The sequence below is a fragment of the Staurois parvus genome, unplaced genomic scaffold, assembly GCF_062004578.1.
Source record: "Staurois parvus isolate SC_StPar_1 unplaced genomic scaffold, SC_StPar_1.0 ptg000013l, whole genome shotgun sequence".
Classification (NCBI taxonomy): Eukaryota; Metazoa; Chordata; class Amphibia; order Anura; family Ranidae; genus Staurois; species Staurois parvus.
In genome coordinates this window covers 13,051,957-13,062,960 of record NW_028317809.1, presented here as the reverse complement: position 1 = coordinate 13,062,960, position 11,004 = coordinate 13,051,957, and the positions used below count along the sequence as shown (strand labels likewise).

At 41.7% G+C, this 11,004-nt stretch overlaps 1 long non-coding RNA gene across 1 annotated transcript; it reads right to left on the bottom strand.

Moving 5' to 3' along the window:
* Window positions 1–6,147: 6,147 nt before the first annotated feature.
* Window positions 6,148–9,914, bottom strand: LOC149473624 (uncharacterized). Its single transcript, XR_016312563.1, has 3 exons — window positions 9,703–9,914; window positions 7,019–7,418; window positions 6,148–6,380 (listed from the first exon to the last, which is right to left on the bottom strand). It is a non-coding gene; the product is annotated as an uncharacterized LOC149473624 (long non-coding RNA).
* Between the last annotated feature and the right edge of the window lie 1,090 nt (window positions 9,915–11,004).

Here is an 11,004-nt window from a genome sequence, read left to right as displayed (position 1 = left end):
GGGACCTAGGATTGATTCACACCACAGAAATACAGGCAGGTTTAGTGTTCAACAGCTCTGTGGATTAGTGGTTAGCACTACTGTCTCACAATGCTAGGGTTGTTGGTTTGAATCCCAACCATAGCAATGAATTTGCATGATCTCCGTGTGACTACCCTAACATACATGTGCTGGTGGCAGCATCTTTGCTTACTGTTTAAATGATCCCTAGAATGTGAATTAGAATGAGGCCTTGTCTGTTCAAACACTTTTAAAGTAGCACCTTATGTGAATGTCAAACGATGGGATGAGATAAGGGCCTGGATTAATGATTGATTGGATAATGCTGGTTTGCACTCCACCTCCTTTTTGGAAGGTTTGTCAAACCATGAGAAGAGTGAGTGAAAGAAAAGGATTAAAAAAAATAAATAATGGCGTGGAGTCCCCCCCCCCCCAAATCCATAACAGACCCATATCTGAGCATGCAGATACCGCATGCCTTCAAAGATTTATTTCCTTTGTTGAATTGCCTGCTTGGTTCACACTACATGTGATTTAAAATTGTGCTTTTTGTTGGCAATTTCACCGTGTTTTCTGTATATTTACCAATGAGCTATTGCGTTTTCAATTGTGTTTTGCATTGCGATTTCTATTGTAGTCTATATGTGAAATCACTACAAAATGCTGAAAAAGTTAGACGAGAACTACTTTTGAAATTGTGCTCCAGCAAATCGCTTACGTTAAGACACTCACATCCACATTCATTAGATCGGATATTAGGTACAATTTCAATTCCCAAATTGCACCTGAAATCGTGCACCCTGGATGCGACTTGGCATGCGATTTGCATGGCATGCGACTTGCAAATCGTATACAAAGTCGCACCCTATTGTCTGCTATTAGAGCAGTCACATGGGTGCATTTCCGATGCTGATTTCTAAAGTAGTACATGTACTACTTTTGTGACGATTTGCATAGATATCTGTGTCAGATGTCTTACAAATCGTAAGGAAATCGGCATCTTCACTGTACGTCGCACAATTTCTAAATCGGCTTTGATGTGACTGCGGTGTAAGGCCTTTTTATGTTTGATTTCCTGAGTGTTTTTCCGATTTATGGGAAATGCCGCATACTAGCAAAAGTGAATTGACATTTTCAGTATTGCATGCGAGATGTGGTCATGTGACTGCCTTAACTCATGCGATAATCGGGAGTGAATTGTGCCCATATGGCCAAGAAATATTGCAAAAAGGGTTCCCTTTCACATCCCTGTTCAATGTTCTGTTGTATGCTGCACAGGTACACTTCACTGTGGCTTTCTTTCTGACTCTGATTTGTGGGGACTGTATAACAAGGGTTAACGCAGGTGGGAAGAGAATTAATCAGGTGCAAACACTTTCTCTGACCAAATGAATGACAGTGGTGGGTGTGGCCTACCTTATATAAAGAGATGCAGTTGTGGCTGATTTTTGCCTTGTACAGGCACATTATTTCTGCATGTCCTTGTCTGTGGTGGTTTGGGGAGGAAGAGATATTGTGGTGAATTGCACCCAGGCCACACTCACGCTGTGTTTTGATGTGGGCTGTAAATGTTTTGCATGTTCTTCCTTCTAAGGTGTGTTTGTGTGTTATTGTACAATGATTGTGTTTATTATCTTTGCATTGTAATCCTAACACATGTCCATTGCTCTGCTCTTCCAAGTTTGCTTTATTTAGAATGAAATGCAGTTTTCAGTCAAACATGATGAGAAATGTATGTGTGGGGGATTTGGGGAGGTGGGAGGTGTTTTTATTTTGGCACGTATGTATTTTTATATTGATATTTCGATCTGCAGCTTGTTTTGTGAATAAGCCCAAGTGATATTAACCGTTTGTTTCCTGCTGTAACCTGTGAAAGCACAGTTCATTAGAAGTATAATCTTTTAGATTGTAAGCTCTTATGAGCAGGACCGTTCTATTTTAGCAACATCAATCCTGCTTTTTTTTTTTTTCACACCAAGATATTGAATGTAGCTTTTTGTTGCTGTCCAAATAAATGTGGAATGTGTATTTGATCAATAAACATTTGTGCTATGTATTTTTTGGGGGGATTATTTCATGTTCTAGTTGAATGTTGCACAGTGGCTAAATGGTTAGCACTTCCACCTGGCAGTACTAGGGTCGTTGGTTCAAATCCCAGCCATGGCACCTCCTGCCTGGAGTTTGCATGTTCTCCCTGTGCCTGTGTTTTCTCCGGGTCCTCCGGTTTCCTCCCACACGCTAAAGACATGCTGGTAGGTTAATTGAATCCTGTCAAAATTGGCCCTAGTATATGTATGAATGTAAGTTAGGGCTCTTAGTACGCCCCTTGAGGGTTAGGGACTGATGTGAATTTACCACATCTATATGTAAAGCACTGCGTAAATTGACAGCGCTATATAAGTATCTGAAATGTACTAGCATCCCTAACACTTATTTTTGCTAGCTATATAATATGCCCAAATCTTCCTTGTTAGAGCGCACATGTGCAAGTATGTCCAAAATAACAAACCAAAAGCCCCCTATTGCACCACAAGACCATGTTATGTACCAATGAATAGGTCGTGTTCAATGTGCAGCTAGCTATTCTTATTCTACAATCCGCTTAACAGTAATAAATTGGGCCCCCAATTTATGTTGACTTTGGGCCTTTACTGGCAAATATATATTCGCCAATGTCCTATACACAGTATAGCTGCAAGCATACATTCACCAATGCCAAATCTACAATAGAACTGCAAACATATATTTGCGAATGTCATATACACAATGGAGCCGCATGTAAAATTGCTATGGTGCACAAATAAACACCAAGACAGCTGTTGGAGGAGGCGCTAGAGCAGCTGTCATACCGGAAATACGTCATGATGTTGGCAAAAGGATGTTTGCACACACCCGGAAGTGGAAGTGGGGAGTGTGAGTGGATGGGAGTGTAGTTAGGAGACTTTAGTGGTAATTTGCAAGTCTATTTTTTAGTTTTGTGAATTGTTCTTTTGTGGAATTCCAAACCACATCTTGACATGGCGAGATTGCTGTTCTCCACTGAGGAGCTGATCCTTATTTGCTGGGGAAACATTACTAATAATTGTTGTATTTTCAGTTGAAAACATGTCCAATTCCTAGATCCATTGAGGTACATAGCAGAGGTTCAAGGTTCTTCCTAACTTTACAGGTGGCACAGACACAAGCATACACCCAGGGCCACTGTTAGATATCATGGGGCCCCGTACAGCATACCTGACAGCCCCCCACCGCCAGAGAAAATATCCAAATTATATTTATGGTAAAAATACACTAAAACCATTATTAATGGACATAATCCCAACCATATTCCTGTGAAATCTAAATGATAAAACTGTACTGTGTTCATAAATAAAGCTGTGTGTGTAATTGAGGTGTAATTGAGGTTTTGGGGCTCATGGGTGCTGTGGCCTGTAGAGTGGGAATTAGTGGTTTGTTTTTGTGGCTGTCGCCGTTTGCAGGCAACCTATGTTACACTATGGAATTGCTGCAGGTCATAATTTGACAAGCATATGGGTGCAGGTGTACAGCCCGGAACACAGACAGTGAGCATTCAGGGCCGCTTCCCCACGCCTTCACACCTGTCAGATTAAAACCTGTGTTCATACAGCTGCTGTGTCCCCATAGTGTAACAGGTGGCTCTAGCCACATAAACAACCCACTCATTCATGCTGTACAGGCCAGAGGACCTGTGTGAATGGGGCATTTTTTACTTTTTTTTTTCCTCAGCTCGTTAATTTCAATGGGCTGCCTAATGTGTGGGAACCTGCAAAAATACTGCAGGCATATTATTTTAAAAGTGTGTTGCACCTAACCTTGCACATCTGCAAAGGGCATTGCATTTCTTTGCTGTGCTGGAAAATGTGTGTTCTTGCATGCGTTTCTGCAACACCAATGGTGTGAACAAGTCCTAAGGGCCAGTTCACACTATAGAAACAGTCTAGATGTGTTCCTGATGCGTTTTTGCATGCCCTTTTGGCATGCATGTTTAGTGTGTTTCAGTACATTTTGGATGCGTTTTGGACACGTTGCATTGCATTTTTGGATCCCTTCCAGTTAGTTTTTTCTACTTTCTTTTTATTCAATTTAATTAGGGACATGTGCATTTTAGTACATTCAAGAACGTTTCAATGTGTTCCAGTACAGTTCTGTGCAGAAACAATGCAGCGTGGTCAACTTTGTTTACAATGCAGTGCAATGCACTGAAAATGCAAGCGCTGATGTGAACTATGACATTGACAACCATATAACCTTCTTTCTGTGCGTTTGTGATGCCGAAAAAGCAACTAAAACACATGTAGTGTGAACTGGCCCTAACGATTATTAGAGGTAAGGGAACGGGACTGACCAGGGATTGTGAATTCGATCAGACTAGTGGTGATATACAGTCAGCAATCGTATAATAATGTGAGATCTGAGCTGTAGCTGATAGAAAATGAGACACATTCACTTGATCAGTAAATAGTTAAAAAGAGTGGGGCGGTGATCCATAGATTTGCATATGGGACAGGTGATGATGGGGTGAGGGAGGGGGTCAAGTTGTATAAGGAGACAGATTTAAAAGAAGAGAAAAAATTACAATGAAATATACACAGCATGAAACTTGCACATTTCCTAATTGGCAGAAGAACAGGATGCAGGTAACATTCATCCACTTTCTAGTCATTAGGCAAAATCATAATTGATTGATCAATATTCCTGGCACTGACACAACCCAGAAAATTGATCTCCATTTTTTTAACGTTCATAAATGTCAAGGAGCTTATAATCTAAGGGCAGAAACTCAGCCATGTAACTAGGTCTAATGAACCTAACAGCATGTCTTCTGAGTGTTGGCAGAAACACATCCATACAGGGAAAGCATACAAACTGGGATGCAGCTATGACTGGGATTAGAACCCATGACCCAAGTGCTGTAAATTCTGAGCTCTAACCACTAAACCACTGTGGGAGACACAGTTTGAGATACAATGTAGAATAGTTACATTGTTTAAAAATGATAAAGCGAGCGCTGGTAAAATTATATAGACTACTAAAATGGTATTACACAAGATAAATATAACCACGAACAGTAGTGCATGAACTCGTGAAAGGTCATCCACCCTTGTGACAGTGTACTACACTATTAAGCACCTTTCTGGCTCCTGTGGCTGAGCTAATTCCTCCCCAGGACCATTTGGGCACCCACCCTGATGGATGGATGGATGGCTGGAGCTGGATGACTAGCCCATAGCTGCCAGCATACTGCTGCACCCCCAGATGTGTGATGTGTATAACCCATGCGCATTAATACTTTTGTTCTAGTGAGTGTAGACCAGTCCCAAGGGTGGTTTATCTTTCATGAGTTCATGCACTACTGTCCATCACGGAGAAATCACACGTGCCATTCATAGGCACTCTCTGAGTTGGTACTCTCACACGAAGGACATTCCATTATTCAGGAATTATTATATGAACTTATTTTAGCACCATTTACCATTTTACATCATTATTGCAATTATTTGCACTTTTTGGTTTTTAAATGCGTTCATTATTGATCACATGCATTTATAGCGCTGCACTTGACTTTAACATAGAATAGTTACGTGATTAAAGAGAATGAAGATATATCATTATATTGGGAAATTAGAACTATCCAAATTATTTGAGATATAAGTGTGAAAATGTTTAACATTTGAAAATAGAATGTATGACATTCATTAGTAAATGCATTAGTTGTCTGATCATTTTGGAGAAACAGCAAAAAAAAAAAAACAATTCTAATATAGGTGTACTATTTATGTTACATTCTAAGTATTCTCTTTTGCTAACAGGAAAACACCAATGGTACAAAGCCCACGCTTGTGCGCCATCTAGCGAACATATCCGGTATTGCACCTAAAAATGTGCCAGACGCAATTCCACATTTACTAATAGCAAAGTAGAGGTTCGTCAATGAGATTGCTAGACGCCACTCAGAAGACTGACAGGTCTTGATTGATTTAACTGAGTCTGCCTGAATGTTCAGAGTCTGCTAGTAGACTCAAGTCTTAGTAAATCAGGGCCTTTGTGTTTATTTTATGTGTCATTATTTTAGCGCACTCCTTTATTATTTATAATTTTCACATTTTTTTGGTTAAGGATTGCAGCTTTTAGTTTTGAATTGCTGGCGCTTCTTTTTATTATTTCATCAATGAAAAATATTTACAGAAAGGGATATTACAAAGACATAAAAAGAACATAAAAACAACAGAGAGATAAAAGAAAGGAGTTAAGAAGGCAGAACACTATCAAAGTCCTTGGTTTTGGCAGTCCAATTGTCCGAGCAAAAACGTTGCTGTGGCTCTCTTGGGTGTTCCTTGGTTGATAGTAAAACAAGAGCTCTGCAGAAAAAACCCAAAGAAAAGGATATAGCACCTCATAGGCTAATCAGCAGAATAAATATAATTTATTAAGGATGTAAAAAGTGTATACAACACGTATCATATCATCATGCAATGCACGTGTACCCTGTTCTTATCCACCACTCCCCTCTCCCAACACTCCACTCCCACCAATCTCCCCACCCCGGTCCCACACAACCCCAAGAGACTAACCCCCCACTCCTCCCTATAATCCCTACAATCCCCCTATCCTGTGACAATGGCAATAGATCCCCCAGAAGTCCCTCTGATGCAGTGCCTGGAACTATATGTGGTAAGTGAGGACATATATAAATCCAGCTGTGTGGAAAAGTTCCAAATGTTGAAACTGAGTATCGTATCACAGAAAAAGGGGAGAGCAACAAAAGGGCAACCTCAGTTCCTCCAAGTGTATATAATGCAGTTCATAGTTATTGAAAATATGCCACTAAGCTCTATCTCCTCAGTTATTATACAAAACCTTCAAGCTGGTCATCTTGACAGGCACAAACCAGGTCCAGCCTACCAATGACGGGTAGCTGATTGACTCTGATTGCCTATAAGGCACAATGTATAATCTTGTACCAGCACAATGAAAAGGTGTAGTGAAATGCTCTCACCATGTGAGGGTAGCGGAGTACCATACAAGCGCTCTCAATAGCCGGATATTACAGTGTCCATCAGTAGTAATGTCCATGTAGAGGTCCAAGCTGGCACATGCTCACAGACTGGGCTAGATAGCCGACGTGCACTCCGGCATCTCTCCAGGAGATCACACGAGGAAGGAGGACGTGATCTTTTCCGCCTACATGTTTCGCCCCTCACACTGACCAAGGCTTCTTCAGGGTGTTCTATGCTCTTTCATTGAATCATTGAAATCATTGAATGCCCATTCTTGTTGTCCTCGTTGACACAACACATGTCTGACATCGGCTAAACCTCTATCACGGAGCTATATAAAGCCTCCACATCTATGGTGACGAGTATGGCCTCATCAGATATGTGAAGGTTATCAATGATCTGTAAAAGATGAATAGTGTCTTTGATAAAAGAGGGGAGGCTTAGAACATGAGGTCTAAGACATTCGTCCACCAATCGACTCAGGTTTTCAGTTAAAGCCCCATTTCCTGAGACAATTGGTCTCCCTGTGGGAATCTTAGGAAAGGAAGTGCGAACAAAATCCCAGGTGGTTTTAGTTATGATACCTTCTCTATAGGCCACATCTACAAGTTCATAGAATTGGGTGTTAAAATGATTTACTATGCTAAGAGGAATTTGACGGTACCAGTTAGAATTGCTTTGAATTTTGTTACACATGGACAAGTATTGATCATTGTTCATGATTACAATATTGCCACCTTTATCGGATGGTTTAATGGTCAAGGAGGCATTGTTTGCTAGTTGGTTTAAAGCATGCCTCTCATCGTTAGTCATATTCCCCTCCGTTAAAGGTTTAAGTTTTAAAGCCCTAATTTCACCACACACAAGTTTTAAGAAAGTAGCCACATTAGGATTTATACTGGGTGATAGAAATTTGTCAGATTTCTTTTTTTAATAGAGAACTATATTTTGTGGGCTCATTTTCAGATTCTTCACATCGTTGTAAGAATTCCATTATATCCACCTGATCAATTAGTTCAGAGGGATCGCTTTCCTCTAAAAGGGAAATAAGATGATCTAGAGCTGTATGGTCTTCTTTAGTGGTGTCTTTATCTTTCTTGTCATATATGGTTTTAAGTAACAGTATTCGGGCAAAAAAGCTGAATATCCTTAAACGTCTCAAATTTATCTACATTCTCCTCCTGACAAAAACTCAAACCTTTTGAGAGGGCTTTAATTTCAAAGGTGGATAGTTGATATGAAGATAGATTTATTATATTCATTTCTCCATATTCCTTTGGCTGCTTCAGCTGCGTCCGTTGTGTGTCTCCTCCTCCCCTCGGACCCACGCATGTCGGTGGGTGTCTGACGCATGACACCATCACACCACATCGGTAGGCGGGGCGGCGCCTGCGTGCCGTTTGCCCAGGGAATCACAAGATGGTTCCTTGATGGCTCTGGGATACACTCAACCACTCTCATTTGCTTCACCTGATAGGCCACAGATGTGAAGCATTGAGCCTCCTATATCCCTATATACAGCGCTGAGCGAACTATTGGCGCTTTATAAATACTGTATAATAATATAAACTGGACTTCTCATTCAGTCTCTTTCACCACTGGCAAACTTCACCTGCCTCCCTGACTTTGACAATTATGTTGCTGAGGTAAATGAACATTGGATAGACACAAAACCTTTTTTTTCTCCTTTCTTTATTTGGGGGACTTTTTAGACCATTTTTGTTTGATATTATTAGTGCATGGACAAACATGCAAACTCCAGGTAGGTGGTGCTGTGGCTGGGATTTGAACCAACAACCCTAGTACTGCAAGGTGGAAGTGCTGTTTAGCCATTGTGCTTCCTAATGCAAGGTTTCCTCTGGCAGAAGTGGGCAGGTAACATCACAATTTCCTGTTTTTATACAAACACAAGGTGCTCTGGTCTGTTCCCCAGTAGTAGCTTCTGTGTACAGGAGAGATCACTGACAACAGCTGGAAATGCCTGAGATGACATCACCCATAGGCTTACTCAGAGACGTCCCTATGGTTGGTGTCACCCGGTGCAGTAACACTTGGTGACACCCCCTCCGATGATCCCCGCAGAATAGATCAGATCTGCGGATTGAGCATAATGGATCAAACTCCGATCCATTATGCTCAATCTGCAGATCCGATCCATCCTGTGGGGATCGTCGGCTTGCTTTACAACTTACCTTTAATTGGAGCGGGTCCGGTGTCACCTCGTATAGGTTGCATGCCGACAATCCCCACAGGATGTGGGGGTCGCCGCCATGCAACCTATACAGGGTGACACCGAACCCGCTCCAAGAAAAGGTAAGTTGTAAAGAAAGCCAACAATCCCCGCAGGATGGATCGGATCCATCCTGCGGGGATCGTCGGCTTGCTTTACAACTTACCTTTTTCGTGGAGTGGGTCCAGTGTCACCCCATGCAGTCGGTGTCACCCGGTGCGGGATGCACTCATCGCACCTGCCTCAGGACACCACTGGGCTTACTATGGGGCAGCTGTTGTTGGCTGCCCCTCCACTACACAGAAGCGGCTGCTGACAGCTGGGGCCTTCAGAGTAGGTAAGTACACAGATCTTTTCTTTACAGGGTTAGATAGAAAAGCCTTAGAATGACAGGGTCCCTAGCGTTAAGCGGGACCCACATGGGATTGCACAAAGGGATAAGGCTTTCCTTACCACTCTTTTAGGTTGCCAGTGGAATCTGCGTGGCAACAGTTGCTGATTGGCCCATTTTGGCGGGCGTCCGCTACCCGCACTTTTCCCCTATAAAAGCAGCTACTTATAAGCTCCAGCAGCTGCTGAGGGACCGGATCGCGGCTCACTGAAGACCGTAGACCTGGACATGGAGAACCTCCTTGTCCAGGTCATTGAGAAGGCAGAGAGTTCCGGTAGTGAGGAGTGGCTTAGGAGGTGTTTAGAGGAGGATTCTAACCCCTCCCCTTCCTTCCGTCCAAGAGCAGGAGATATCTGAAAAAAATGGCAGCCGAAACTCCGGGCATGCGCAGTGCAACCCAGCAATCTAAGAGGAAAAGGCATTGGAAAGACTGTTCACCTCCTTCACTCACCAGTAACAGTGCTCTCAAGTTCAGTCAGGGAAACTGCTCCGTTTACATTTGAGGATGCCACTCGGCCTGCTGTTCTAGCAGCATCTAGTGGGCAAATGGCAAATTCTTGTTCTGGTGAGATTTTGTCTAATTCTAAAGTTAATGAATTAAGTGTTATAATTAATTCTATTGCAAATATTTTGGATGACATATTAAATAAAAGAAATTTGGTTGTATCACAAGAAATAGAAGATTTAGGGGCACAGGGTTCTGGTGCATTAAATAATACTCAAATTTCTGGTTCTGACCCTATTACGTCAATTGCATTTTTGGAAAAAATATGTTGGATGTTAGTCCAATTTGGCAAGGGCAAAAAGTGTCTAATGAAAATATGCCTAGCGTACCTCATAATAAGCCATCTGTCCCTGTCAGTGCTTCCTCATTCTTATCGGTGAATCCACCATTACTTCCAGTAAATTTTCCAGCAGTTTCTAAGCAATTTATAGCCGAAAGATGCCTTAAAGAAGCACTTCCATGTGAAATATCTCCCTTAGGTTTTCACCTGGCCCCCTCAGTAAAAAAAAAAATTTGGAAGGGAGATTTTGTGGATATTTTATCTTTATTACCAGCGTCCAAGGAATTTTTGGTTAAAATGGAAAAAAAAGGGGAAGACAGAACAGAAAAAGATAGGAAAAGGGCTATACCTAAAACTTTTCAAAACTGGCTTCAGGCTTTTTGTATAAGTGCTGCTGTTTTGGGTGAACGTTTCCTGGAGAGATGCTCAGGTTTGTTTCAACATTTGGATATTGTAGCGGAGGCTTTCCAAGATTTTTGTGGTACGGCCTGGTATACTTATGATGAAAATGTTAGACAGAGGTTTTCAGTCCATTCATCTTTACGTTGGGGAATTAAAGATGTTGGTTTATGGTTGAAT